Source organism: Dunckerocampus dactyliophorus, chromosome 10, assembly GCF_027744805.1.
Source record: "Dunckerocampus dactyliophorus isolate RoL2022-P2 chromosome 10, RoL_Ddac_1.1, whole genome shotgun sequence".
In the NCBI taxonomy this organism is placed as follows: Eukaryota; Metazoa; Chordata; class Actinopteri; order Syngnathiformes; family Syngnathidae; genus Dunckerocampus; species Dunckerocampus dactyliophorus.
Window position 1 is genome coordinate 250,789 of NC_072828.1, and position 14,560 is coordinate 265,348.

At 43.9% G+C, this 14,560-nt stretch overlaps 1 pseudogene; it reads left to right on the forward strand.

Annotated features, from left to right (window-relative positions):
- Positions 1 to 1,962: 1,962 nt before the first annotated feature.
- Positions 1,963 to 10,838, forward strand: LOC129188858 (uncharacterized; annotated as a pseudogene).
- Positions 10,839 to 14,560: the final 3,722 nt, after the last annotated feature.

Consider the following 14,560-nt stretch of genomic DNA (forward strand, 5'->3'; position numbering starts at 1 on the left):
CTTATTCCTGGCCTGAAAGACACATTCTCAAGCAGTGGCTAAATGACAAGGCAAAAGAAGCTTTCTAATTGTGAATGTATTCTACATTGGCCACTAGGTGTCGGTCTTTGGAGAGACAAGGGTCAGAAAACGCGGTTACAGCTGGTTTAAATAATCTCTCAACAGGCACAGTAATAATAATAACACAAGCTACTCTTGGGGCCATGACCCCCGACAAGTTGAAACGCAAAACTCAACCTCTGATGTCACGTCCTGTTCTCCACACGTCTGTCCACCTGCCATTACGGTCATTTGCTGTCATACACACGAGGCATTTTATTCATGTCTTATTTTGTCTTATTATGTCTACGAAATAGGGTAATAGGAAGTGTAAAGGTGACTATAGGGGTGTTATTTCATGTCTAGAGGGCTCTAATCATGTTAAAAAGCGTATTTAGAAGGTGGTAAACTGGTTTTCTATTGCTTTTACAAATAAGGAATCCCACTTGAGGGAAATTCACGTATGTGTCTGGAAGCAAATAACGGTGATGAAGGGGGGATCGGTGTATTTGTGAGTAGCAGAAGACAACGACTGTAGCAGTCAGCTTTGGGGTAGAACGAGTACTGGACGCACAAGAAACATACTTTTACTTCCAGGTCTGACAAACGCAGAACGTTGATCCACTCATGAAATAGCTTAGACGCTTGGAGATTTCGAGGTGAAACAAACAGGAGAGGGGTTTCACACTTGGAACTCTCTCCACCAGTGCTGGCAGCCATGGTTGTGCTACGTGACTGGGTTATGTCTTTGTATTAGTCTGAGATTTCAGACATCTCATACTGTAGCGTGCTTTTTGTCGTGCTCAACAGAGAAGAAGAATGCCCAAGGCATGCTCCTATGCGAAGCCCAGGGGCAAAGAACACATGCATGTGCAGCCGTGAACGTACATGGCTGTGTAGACAATGGCTAACACGTGTGCAAACACACTACAGGTGAGGTACGCAAGAGGTAAGTTAGCACACAATAACAATGAACTCGCATTCTTTGTGAGTAATGACAAACCCGGAACCTTCACGGCTTACCAAGCGCCTCCAAAGCATGCTGGGTAGCCCATCAGCAACTTCCCTGGACATACTGTATTAGATGTACAAAGACATGAATGTACGTTACCTTTGACACCAGCGCACACTTACATGGAGCCCAGGACGCAACATGAGTCGTTTTCTTTAATGGCACATGGCTGCATTTATATCAGGGGTGTCCAAACCTTTTCCTCCAGGAAGGGCCGCATCGTGACAAATGAAATATGCAACTTTGCCACTTTGATATTTTGTCAATATGCAAAGAAGTGATATGTATGATACAACTAGGGGTGTAACGATTCGTTTTAATAGCAATTCAATTCATGCCACAACTCGTGGTCGCAATACGATTCAAGAACAATATCGGTTCATTTTGAACGATGCCACCCAAAAGGATCCAGTAACATTTTAGCCAAAAATGCAACCAGTGTGACTGTGAAATAAATACCTGGATAGCGGACAGTGCAGGTGAAGTTGTTTTTTGGAAGGGGGTGAGGTATAAATGATACGTAAGAATAAATGATCAGTGAGCACCAAAAATGGGTTACAACTGCAATAGAAAATCAGGATGATGAGGGGGTGGTATAGCTTGCCGTGATGAATGATATACTTGAAATAGTGCAATCCAAACCTGCACTTTGGTGAGGGACATCCTGCAAATGACCGCGGGATGGTATCTTCAATTAAACTTTCTTACCTGTACGGGCCGATTGCTTTTGTTTTGTGCCCATAATCATCCGCATCCTAGCAGCCAATTGAAAGAACGCTGCAGCAACTAGCAAATGATGTGGCCTCCTTGTTCCTTTCGCCCCTGAGAGGGTTGGGGTGTGTGCTCCGTCTTAACAGAGACACTGAACAGGACACCGTGGGGTGGTGGCTTCATGATAAGAAGCTTCGATCATGATGACAGCAAACAGATACTCTGCACGTGAAGTGATGGCAGACGGCTGCAGCAGTGTAAGGAAAACATGGTCATGCAGCAGAAGAATACATAAGAACAATTGGTCAACAAAAATGACGGCTTCCCAGCCTTTCCTCTCTTCTCCGTCCTCCCCAGCACAAGCAAGTGTGCGCCATTTATTGCTTCCTCGTACGTTTTGACCTGGACACGCCACGCTGGATGATGACATGACTGAGCATCGCTGCCACTTGACGGTAAACTACCAGGCGTACAAAACCTCCTTACTTTGCATATTGTCCTCATAAATGGCACTTAAATAAAGACAGATGAGTTAAATATGAACGCTGAATGAAGAAGAAAAAGCCAATCAACTGTACTTCACAGGTCCACTGCAACCGCAAGACCATGACGTCACAGACACACACTGAACGTCTTCATCAATCAGGAAAAATGCAATAAAACACACATCCATGTAAGCTGTCAGGAATGAAAACTTGCTAAACACACACAGATGCAGTTTAAATATAAATCGATGAATCCATCTAGCAAATGAATCGTGGCACCCCTAATTATAACTTTTTGCCCACCCTATTTTCTAAAAATGCCAACTTTATTTTGTTGTGTATGACTTCAAAAAATGTCTTTAATGTATCATATGCTACGAAAGTGGTGTTATTTTTCCTTATAATATTACAAGCTTATTCTCAAAGTGTAACTTTTTTCTTGTTAGAACGTGACTTTTTTTCTCCCCTTCACGCATTCAATCCTAGCCGTTTTTCAAAAGGCAACCGCTTCCGCAGCGGCCATTTTACACCATTTTATACTGATCTTTCCAGGCCCACAGAATGTTGTGTAAACATGGAAACTGCCATCTTTCATCAGAAAATACGTGTTTCTACCTTTTTCTGTTCTTTAGTAATCAGCAGTAGAACATAGGTAAGTTATCAGTTGACAACTAAAACATTTGCTTTTGTGCTCATCTAAACAACATCTAAACAACTATTCCACAACACAAAAAAGGGCTTGTTTTACATCAAAATAACAGTTGATTTACAAATACAAACACCTTGAACTATTTACAATGTTCACATGTGGAACTAAACTGTGTGTGTGAATGCGTTTAATATGGCCACTCGTCCGTGCTCTTTCACTTCCTCCTTGCTGTCAAGTGTGCTTTTATTCATACTGAGTTTTTATCAAAACTCACTTCTGCCAACTGGTGGCTGTTTTTATGCCCAGAAAATGCTTTAAAAGTGCCATTTTTTACTGTGCAGTTGGGTCGTCGCCTCTTTTTGGGAAAAAAAAACGTACGTCTTTGGTATTGAATGAGTTAATATTTGGACTTTATTTAGTAAAATCACAGCTGCTTTTTTTTTTAAAACCATTTGTGCAGTTGTTTTTTTTCCCTTTCCAACTATTTCAACTTTACTCTTGTCAATTTTCTTCTCATAATTCCAACTTTATTGCCGTAATAGTTTGACTTTATTTTTGCCACATTATAACTTTTTCTGCAAAGCAATTTTCCAAAACATGCCAACTTCATTTGTCGATTTCTCATAATATTACAAGCATTTTTATGCTTTATTTACTTTGTTAGTGTTGCAAAGTATCACATTTATGTTTTTCTTTCCTTTTTTAGTTTTCTTGTTGAATGATATTTTTCGAAGGCGACATTGGAGAGGCTCAAAATGGAGCCCACTAAGATTCCGGAGCAGCCAAGACAAACCTTAATCTCATCTGCGCGGCAGACTGACATGCTGTGTTGCCGAGCGGCAGCCCCGAAACCTCAAGCATTTGGCTTTTTTGGGAGGGGGGCGGGGGGGATCTTTGTTAGTATTCTGCCGGTGTCTGTTGACAGCAAGTGTAAACACAGGGTGACCGTGCAATGCTTCGTTTAACGACACACAAGTCAAGCTTCAAGCAAAAATCAGTCACAAGTATGACTGACAAAACAAACGCCACATTGTAACAAGACAAAGCATTCCCGCCGCTGGCTTCTCATCTTACTTGACGGCGTGAAGGCAGAGAAAATGCAAAGGCCAGAAAAGCTCCTCCCACCTGTAGGATGGCTCCGTAGAGGCGCAACAGGACGCTCCTTGGCTCGTCCCCGACCGTGTCCACGCCGTCTGGGAGGCTGCAGAGGAAGAGCTTGTTGCTCAGCCCACCCCTGGAACAAACATTCACACATGATTAAGACAGAAGCCAAGCGTGTCCGAGCGCTTCGCACCAGCGAGGGGCACAGAGCGGAAAATGAAAGGATGCAACTTTGCCACTTTGATGCCCTTAGCCCTCGTCTTACCCCTCATCCCTAGTGGTGTCCCAATTCTCCTTAAACCGAGGGGTAAAGGGTAAGTGCTGTGGGGCACACACCCCTTGAAAACAAGTGTGGTCACTGAAACGAAGGGGTAGGTGGAGCTACAACACCTGCTGAGAAGATGGAAGCGCGGAGACTGAAAGAAACACATAAATAAAAGTAAGCTCTCCCCGCTCCAGAGTGTGCAGTGACGTCGGCGTTTTCCAATCTAATCATTCACGTCACGCGGCACATCGCAGTGAAGTGTGTTTGCTGTGAATCATAGCCATGGTCCCTGGCCCCCTCCTCCCGCTCCACCGGGAGGACACCAAGGCGTTCTCAGGCTAGCCGTGAAACATAATCCCTCCGCGTGTTTTAGGTCTGCCTCAGGGCCTTCTCCCGCACCAGGGGGGCCCGAGCAACCTCAATGGGCTCCTCTCCATGTGAAGGAGCAGCAGCTCTACTCTGAGCCCCTCCCCCCATCTCGTAGGGTGAGTCCAGCCACCCTACAGAGGAAACTCCTTTCAACCGCTTGTATCCACCACCTCCTTCTTTCCATCACGACCCAACCCTCAAAGCACCTCCGTGAATCACCACCTTTTGGTGGTGGAGGGGTTTGAGTACCCGAGTGATCCTAGGAGCCATGTTGTCTGGGGCTATATGCCCCTGGTTGGGTCTCCCAAGGCAAACAGGTCCTGGGTGACGGGCCAGACCAAGAGTGATTCAGAAGACCCAATGAATAAACACAAGGGGGGGAGGGGAGGAGGGGGGCAAGCATAATGGTCTGGTACCTGGTTCTATTTTTCTTACCATCACTCTGTATTTGTTTTCAGCACACTCTTACTATGCTACTCTTACTATTATTGTCCTATTTTTCCTCTCGTAATATTTTGACTTTATTATTATTTTTCCCCAACCTCATTTTCCAAAGATTACAACTTCATTCTTTTTTTTCCTCATAATATTATTACTATAAAGTAAACTTTTTTTTCCTTTTATATTTCAGTAACTAATATAACACCATTATTTCTCATAATATGACTTTATTCTCGTGAAATGACGGCTTTTCTTCTTTTTTCTCGTAATATTTTGACTGTAATGAATGCGCATCATGGGACACACCTGCAGCTCGCTAGGACAACACAACACAACACTTAAAAAAAAAAAAAAAGCTCCAACAAGGTTTTGTGGTTTTCGATCCATGCTGTCAGCATGTACCAGTAGTAACAGGTACATTTATGATACTTTATGATTATGATACGTGTCATACTTCTAGTATTTGGGAGCTTCCATCCTAGGAATGCAACACAGCAGTGGCAGCAGCTCCAATATGCAGAGCTACCTTTCACTCTGCATTGTGAGCGAGTGTGTGGTGAAGCCAGCCGCTAGCCGACGTGGGGTGGACAGGCGAGGGGTCACCACGGGGTCACCGCAGTAACATAGTTCTTGGGCGTAACAATGTTGATAGCAATAATAACCGCAATGTGGATAAGTGCAGCTCACATGACGTACATTTTTGGAGTTTTTTCAGACGGCTTTCTAGGTGGAACATGTGCGTCCCGTTACGTGGGTTCATCAGCTGCCTCTTTTTTCTGTTTTTATAGCTTCAGAACACACAGAAGCGAGAGAGACATGTGTTCATGTCTCACATAAGGATTGCGGATGATGGGCAGTGCCCTTAAGCAAGCTTTAGTCTAGCCAGCTGTCCAGCTGCTGGTGCTTTTCGACCCAGCTTATTTTCACTCTACACGCTACCGTGAGGACCAATCATCTCCAGACACAACGTCCATCTTCATTTTTATGATGATGATGTACAGCTCCACCTACGTCGGGTGCTCAACTTTGGACTGTACAGTTGACAGTTTTGTACAGTTTTCACATTTGGAACTCAACTAGGTGTGTGCACTCGTGTGCACTCGTGTGCACTCGTGTGTGCGTGTGTTAGGAGTGGGGTGAAATCATTGATTCTTGAAAAAAAAAAAGAACAAAATACTGATCACAAAAAAGCTGGATTGATAATTGTTTTTTGAATCGTAATCGCATCGAATCGTGCAATGGCCAGAGAGTCCCACCCCTAGTGCGCCTGAGCACGCGTTGAAACTTCCTCACGCTACACTCCTCCACACTCTCCCACTTCCTCCCTCCTGTCATGTGTGATTGTTCCGTCCACATGGTCCCTGCCAAGCTCTTATCAAATGCACTTCCGCCACCTCCAGGCTTCAAGTTGCTGTGAAATACACTTTTTTTTTTTTTTTTTTTTTTTACAATTTTCATTCTAGTTTTGTGTTTTCAGCTCCAATAAATAACTCTGAATTGCTCATTTCACTTGTTGTGGGGGGCACCTTTCAGCTGAAGCACAGTAAACAAACACTTCTCCAGGTAGATGGTGGACTTGCTTCAGTATATTTTCCATCAGAACAGCAGTCATGCCAAGATGTTGTGTTGCTGCTGGATGTTCACGGTATCCCAGTGACGCTGTAAGGGTATTGTCATTTCCAAAAGAGGAAGGTTTAAGACACAAATGGACGAAGCAAGTGCAGAGAACGAGAGACCCATGGACGCCTTTGGAGTGATCATTTTGTAATGGCCGCAGAAGTTGAGAGATGTCTTTAAGCGCGTTCTATGGTGACTCTGCTGGAGGACAACTTTCTGTCATCAAGTGAATAGACATGAACATTTACCGGCTATATATATATATATATATATATATATATATAAATACAGTCAAACTTGTCTATAGCGGCCACTAGAAGGAGTCTGCAAAAGTGGCTGCTATAGACAGGTGGCCTCTATAGACAGGTTGGCATCTAGTTTGAATGTTGACCAGTAGAGGAAAAAAAAAATTTAAAAAGGGGGGTGGGGGGGAATTTTTTTTTTAATAATAATGTTGACCAGTAGAGGGCACTGCGGACTGCGGATAAAAGTTGTACAGCACTACTAGGCTTGTTATTCAAGATTCAAGATTCAAGATTCAAGAGTGTTATTGTCATATGCACAGTAAAACAGGTAGTTCTGCTATGCAATGAAATTATTATTCTGTTCATTCTCCCAAAAGAAAGAAAGAAAGAAAAACACAAGAAAATGAATAAGAACAGAAGAAACATTAATACCAATAATTTAAGCAACAACAACAGAAGAGACACTAGCGATTCCAAAATGGGGATTTGGAACAGCCTTCAAAGCACCTTTCATGTTGCTGTAGTTATCATGGTTCATGGTTTTAATTCATCCTGAACATGCATATGAGTCAAACAGTAGCACATCACATAGTACAATTCACAATTTTGCATGTCCAAAAAGGAGTAGGAAGAAGCAAAGCTTATTTAATCCTACCCCTCATCAGTTTCACATCAGTTGCAATACATTTATTTACCTCTTGTTCTTCCAAGTGTACTTTGTAGGTCTACATGACAATGTAGTGCAATCATAGCCAAGGTTTTTACTTACTAAAAGGACGCTAGAGGCTTAATAATAACTGATAGAATATATCCACCACCCACAGAACAAAGCTGTGCTAGTAATGTCTTACGCTTGTTTTTAATATTTTACTTTTTATACGGCAGAGTGTCATTACAGCTTTAGTTCATCAGGAAGTGACGGGAAGTGACGGTGGGCGTCCCGAGCAGGAGAGCTAGGCTCAGTGCTAGCTGTGAGTTTGGAGAGAGTTGGGAAGTGTGTTTATGTTGGCGTGCATGTAAAGTCCTGCAGTGTTCTCCGCTGTTAATAAAGCCATTAAAGTGCATCGGCGACGTGAGTCTCTCCTTCCCCACAACAAGCGGCATTACAGTATTGACCAGTGCACACCAGGAAATACACGGTGTCATTTCTTACAGGCATTGGCTGGACAGCTATGTAGTGGGGCTTGTTTAACCTTTGCCTTGTGGGCAAGCAGGAAGGAGAGACGATGCTGAGAGATGTGTGTGTGTTCTGAGCTGCTGTCTGGTGGCCGCGTTCAATAAATAAAGTTGGCAGAAGCAACAGGAGAAGTTTCCTTCTTTGCTTCGGAGCTGAATAACACTGACAAGTTAACAGACTAGTAGCGAACGGAAAAGAAGACGGCTTTGTTTGTGTCGAATACAGAAGATGAGGACTTTGATGGATTTGTGGATGAGGATTGATGAAAAATAACGTGAGTACATTCTAAAATACTTCAATTAAGTACAACCCAACTCAGTTTTGCTCCCGCTGCCGCATGCATGCTAGCGTATGTTTTTTTTTTAATTGTAGCGTCGCTGGGAGCACGTCCTGTTCCCAGCATACTTTGCGGTAATGTTTTGGTGCAAATCCACCAGGAAATAGCAAGCTCAAAAGAAGACGGCTTTTTTATGTGGAACAACTGACAGTTTGTGTGGATCTTGTGAATGATTGTGACTGAGCTAGGACTCAGTAATTAAAGTCTACACACGACGGCTTCATTGATTGAAAAACTAAACTTTTTCGTGCATGAAGCTTCTACTTGAGTCGGTTATTTTGGCCGCTATATGCGGTCAGATATTGACCAAGGGAGACAAAATGGGTGGCCGCTGGCCGCGTTGGACAGGTGACTGCTATACACAGGGTCTATAACATGTACATTTGCTGCGGGGGATTTTTCAGTGGCCGCTATAGGCAGGTGGCCGTTCTATAAAGGTGGCCGCTAAGACAGGTTTGACTGTATATGTGTTGAAATATATATATGTTGAAATATTTATATATTTTATATATATTATATTATAAATATTTTGACTTTTTTTCTTGTTATATTTTGACTTTATTCTCATAAAAGTACAGTTTTAGATTTTATTTTTGGAATTATGACTTTATTACCCCCGTGACCCTAATGAGGATGAAGCGGTATAGAAAATGGATGGATGGATGGACTTTATTACCATAATATTTGGACTTATTTTGATTTATAACTTTAACGCATAACGTAAACCTCCTTTTACGTAAATTCCACTGAACGTAAAGAATTTATGTAAAGTTTTTGCATCGTATCACGTAAGAAATTCCATGTAACAAAAAGCCTGTCCGTGCAAGCGACAGAGAGACTAACAGACTACACTTGGTGACGCCTTCTGACGCTTTACTCTCTCATTGGCTAATGATCAGGGCACCGCCTACGCTTTCATCTCATTGGCTGATTTGTCCAGTCCATCCATGTTTGTATGTGAGCTCCATTCCTCATCGTAGTCGCCCTTAAACTAGTTTGACCGCATTGAAAAATCTTTTTAATTTGTTTACTTTTCTTTGTGTTAAAATTACCGGAGTCATGGGCCCTAAACCAAGTGTACTACTATTATGTGTGACTGTTTCAATGCAGTATTATCATTGTGATCACTATCATAGTTCATCATTTCATTACTACTATTATGTGTGACTGTTTCAATGCAGTATTATCATTGTGATCACTATCATAGTTCATCATTTCATTACTACTATTATGTGTGACTGTTTCAATGCAGCATTATCATTGTGATCACTATCATAGTTCATCATTTCATTACTACTATTATGTGTGACTGTTTCAATGCAGTATTATCATTGATATCACTATCATAGTTCATCATTTCATGACTACTATTATGTGATCTAGATAGATCTACAATTCTATCTGCCTTAAAGGCTGGACAGGACAGGGAAAAACAAAAATGTCCATATATTTAAACTTTCTTCTTCAACAATTTTTGTACATTTTCGTTATATAATATTATGACTTTGTTTTATTTTTTGTATTTTTGCTGTTGTGTTTTTTTCCAAATTCCCAGCTGATTCAACGTTTTTCTTGTCAATATTCTTCTCGTGATTATGACTTTATCGCCATCATATTATGACAATGCTCAGAACAGTTTGACAACCTAATTTTCCAGCAATTCCAAGAAAAAAATGTTTTTTCTGGAATATTTCAACGTGATACTAAAAAATGACGTTATTGGAATACTTTCATGCCTTAATATTTTGAATTTATTCATGTAAAATGATTGCAAATTGAAGCAATGAGCTTTTTTTCGGCAGGTGACCAGTTTCCAGGAGCTGTTAAGCAAACTCACCCAGAGCTGTCCGCGCATCACCAAGATGCGCTTACACTTCGATTGGTCAGAGTTGTCCGTGTCGCTGCTCAGCTGTTTCCAGCAGCTCAAAGTCCTGGAGCTCAAGTACTTCTGGGTGTTCAAAGGAGTGACTCCATCCACGCTGCAGACCCTGACCACATCCCTCCCAAACCTGAAGTCTCTGACCTTGCATATCCTGGTGCCGCTGAGGAACCTCGGTATCTCCTACACTCTGGAGTCGCTGTCTTTGGAGTTCTTGGACGTGTCGCAAAGCAGAGGCCTGGTCTTCTCGTGTCTGAAGCTGCCCACTCTGCGCGAACTCCGAGCCAAGAAGATCGTGCGTGGCATGACACTGGACAGGCGCACCCGGCTGCGGATCCAGAGCCGATGGCCCTGCATGTACCACGTCCTCCGGGAGGGTACACCGAGGCTCCAGGCCCTCAACAATGAGAGACTCCTACCCACATGGTGAGAGAAGATCTATGAGGAACTGTCAGTCATCCTGGAGCAGTCCTGTTACTGTGTCCAGCATCTGGACAGCTGGCTGTGGTAGCCAAGCTTCAACTGGAGGTAGTATTTGTCTTCCAGCTGTTCACTCCCACCAACAGTCAGACATCCTGTGCACATAACACATTCTCAACACAGTCATCCCCCGTTTATGGCCATTAATTGTGCGATAAGTCAATTATTAGTCATTATAACACCATTAGAGCCCCCTAGACATGAACTAACACCCCTGTTAGGCTCCTATTCTCCTATTCTATCACTCTCCACATTACTAGTTAGCCTCTCCAGTTGACTTATTCCAAACTGAAAGTGTTTCAAACAGTTTCGTGCACAGGTACAAAGAAGACAAAAACTTACCACTTCCACACAGAATGAGAGGAGAACCTCGGCCACGGCATGTGGGCTTGGCTCTGCTGGCTCAGTTGCCAGTCTCCATGCAGTGTGAAAGGTCATGTAATTTAACGTCATGTCTTGTGACATTTCTGATGCCTCGTGATCACAATGCTACATAAAACTGGTCTTTCCATGTTTTTGATGAGCTAATACTACGCATAGTCAACCACAGCCATCAGTTATTCACTCATCATTTTTTGAAAAACTGCGATATAGCGAGGGACGACTGGACGTGTTTTTTTCCCGTGTGTAGTAAATCCCCAGTCTATTTGTCTGTAAAGTGTCATTTGTGTTGATATTTTGGGGGATCTGGAAGGAATGAATAGGCTTTACATGATTTTCTGTGGGAGAAATTGCCTCTGATTTCCTGCGTTTCCATGTGACCTTTTGTAACGGATTCATGATGAAAACCGAGCGTCCGCTGTGCTGAATTTGGGCTATTTATGAGCTGTAAACTATAATGATCAAGAAATGCGTTTGGGAAATATTTCATGGTGTGCGTAATGAATGTGTAGAATAAAAGAATTGAGTTGTTCATTGACGTGCAGCCGAATGTACAGTAGTTGCTAAAGAAATAGGTTTGAACACCTTCATGGAAGCGTTCTAAAATATTGTTTTCTTTCAATGACAGGTGGTCTGTTCCATTTGTTAAAGGGGTCCTATCCAGACACCTTGCCATCGGACAGCATGGAAAGCGTGTATATGCTTGACATGTTGTGCTTGATGTGGGAGTGTGACATCACTATAATGTCCTGCTGTGTTTGTCACTTTAAAGCAAGAAGGTGGTGAGATTTGTACATTTGTCACCTGACAACTTGAGGAAGTCCATGTGTGGCAGAGTTGCTGGGTGTCCAGTGTGTTTTCAGGAGATGGGGAAGATCTGGGTTGGAATCTCCATTGGGCATCTCTGTGTGTGGGTTGCATGTTCTCCCCGTGCGTGCGTGCGTGCGTGCGTGCGTGCGTGCGTGCGTGCGTGCGTGCGTGCGTGCGCGGGCTCTCTCCGGGTACTCCGGCTTCCCCCCGCATTCCAAAAATACACATTAGGTTGATTAGCGACTCTAAATCAGGGGTGGGCCCACATCAGGCCCACCAAGCATCTTAATCAAGTTTCAAGAGTTTTATTGTCATTTGCACAGTAAAACGGGTAGTTCTGCTATGCAATGAAATTCTTGTTCTGTTCATTCTCCCAAGAAAGAAAGAAAGAAAACCACAAGAAAATGAATAAGAACAGAAGAAACATGAATAATAATAAATGAAGCAACAACAACAAAAGAGACATTAGCTTATCCAAAATGGGGACTTGGAAGAGCCTCCAAAGCACCTTTCATGTTGCTGTAGACTTGGTCCAGGATGCCATTTGCCCTCGTGGGAAAGCCTACATGCTGGTAACATTCGGGGAGAACAGTCCCGAGGCTCTGTGTCCACAAGACGCTGAAGTCCGATCTCCTCGGCAAGCGGCAAATGTCCCCAACCGGACCGCCCAGTCCGGTATATCCTCCGTCCAGCCAGGCTCCGCGAGCACACAGCACTCTTCGATCTCACGTAGCTGCAATCCTTGCTCGCAGCTCGTCTTCATCCTGTCTTCGAGAGAGCGGACGCTGGCCAGCAGCAGGCCCGTAAGCGGTGGCCCAGTTGCTCCAGCTTTTAGCCTAGCACGCAGGCCGCCCCTCCTGTCTCGCCTCCGCCCCGGACGCTTCGCTCACCGGGCATTCAGCTCACCAGGCCCGCAAGCTGCTGCGTCCTCCCGATGCAGAAGAAAGCCAGTCCGTGAGGCTGAACGAAAGCTCACGGTGAACCCTGCCGATGTTGAAAAGTTGTCTCTTATGTCGCAATGCAACGCAGCACGTTGAATGTCCAACATGAACAACAAAATAGCAAATAAATAGAAAAAAAACGGGAGCGTGAAACAGAGACGTCTGCCACGGAGGGCGCCATCTTGCTGAATCTTCCCAATCTTCCCAAATTCCTTTTTTTAGTCCTTTGACATCGAAGCTGCGCAACATGACTTGCAGTGCTGCTGTGGCAGTTGTACGGGAAATAGTCCGATGCAATCTGGAGCTTGTCTAAAAAAGCGCTTCAAACACAACGCATCAACATGCAAACGACACACAGCGTAACCTACCTACTGCACCATGTGGGTGTACAAAGAAATATCTACGCAAAATACCCCTGCCAAAATGACACCCATAGTGTCCTGCCGCAAGGCATGCCGGGTAGCTTGTGGTACTCTTGTTTGTCGCATTTCTGCTTGACTGCAAAATAGGTTGAGGAGGTCATCAGGGAAATAAACGAGGAGGAATGCTGGATGACCCAGCATGCCTTGCAGGCACCCGTAAGTAACAGTTACGTGTTGTGTTTAGGGCTTCTCTGTTGTTTATCACCCACATAGTGGCAGCAGTCGATGCATGTGACGTGTTAACTTGCTGGGAATCTGTTGGGTTTTCAGTTCGGTGCACCGTGATTAAGTACGTCGTTCTCTTTGAGGACCACCCATATATGGGCGGCATATATGGGCGGCCCCTCAGCCAAATGTTTTAACCCAATGTAGCCCGCAAATCAAAAATTGTGCCCACCCCTGTTCTAAAGTGTCCACAGGTATGAATGCGAGTGTTTGTGGTGATTTGTCTATGTGTGCCCTCCCAGGGTGCACCCCGCCTCTCCCCCAAAGTCAGCTGGGATAGGCTCTGGGCTCAAGCGGCATAGAAGTTGGATGGATGGATGTGTTTTTGAGTCGTATGTTAACCAGTGTGTCTAGATACGTATCGAATATCGATAAAAACATCCTTTGATCTGCGATGAATCGCGATTCATCATGAATGAACTTGTCACGAATGGTAGCGGCTGCCGAGTGCGTGACCTCCAACATGCAGAGACGAGGCGGCCACTTGAAAACAAAAACTTGAATGTTGCACAATAGACACGAAGAAACAGGGCTCTGTGAACAGGGTACAGGTAGTCCAGGTAAGTGACTCGAGGTGACGGCACCGATACGGAGATGAGGAACAAGGGCAACAAAGGCAATGAACCTTTCAACCGCCGCTAATGACAACTGGCCGAAGCTGTGCAGCCACCAGGCGTGAAGCAGCTGTGTCCTCCGCCTCGCAGGAAGTACAGCTCACCAAAATAAAGGCGCAGGACAGGAAGCACTCTCTCCTGTCCTGCAAAACATGACGGAACTGTGGACAAAATACGATGAATTGCGATTTAGGCCACAAAGAGCAATGATTTATGAGTGCATCTATTATGAAAATCCATGATTGAAGCTGCAAAATTCAAACTGCATTTTGGTGAGGGCCGACTGCACTCATTTTTTTTTTACTGATATCAGACCCATATCCAGTATCGGTATTGGATTGGGTCACCTCTGGTAATACC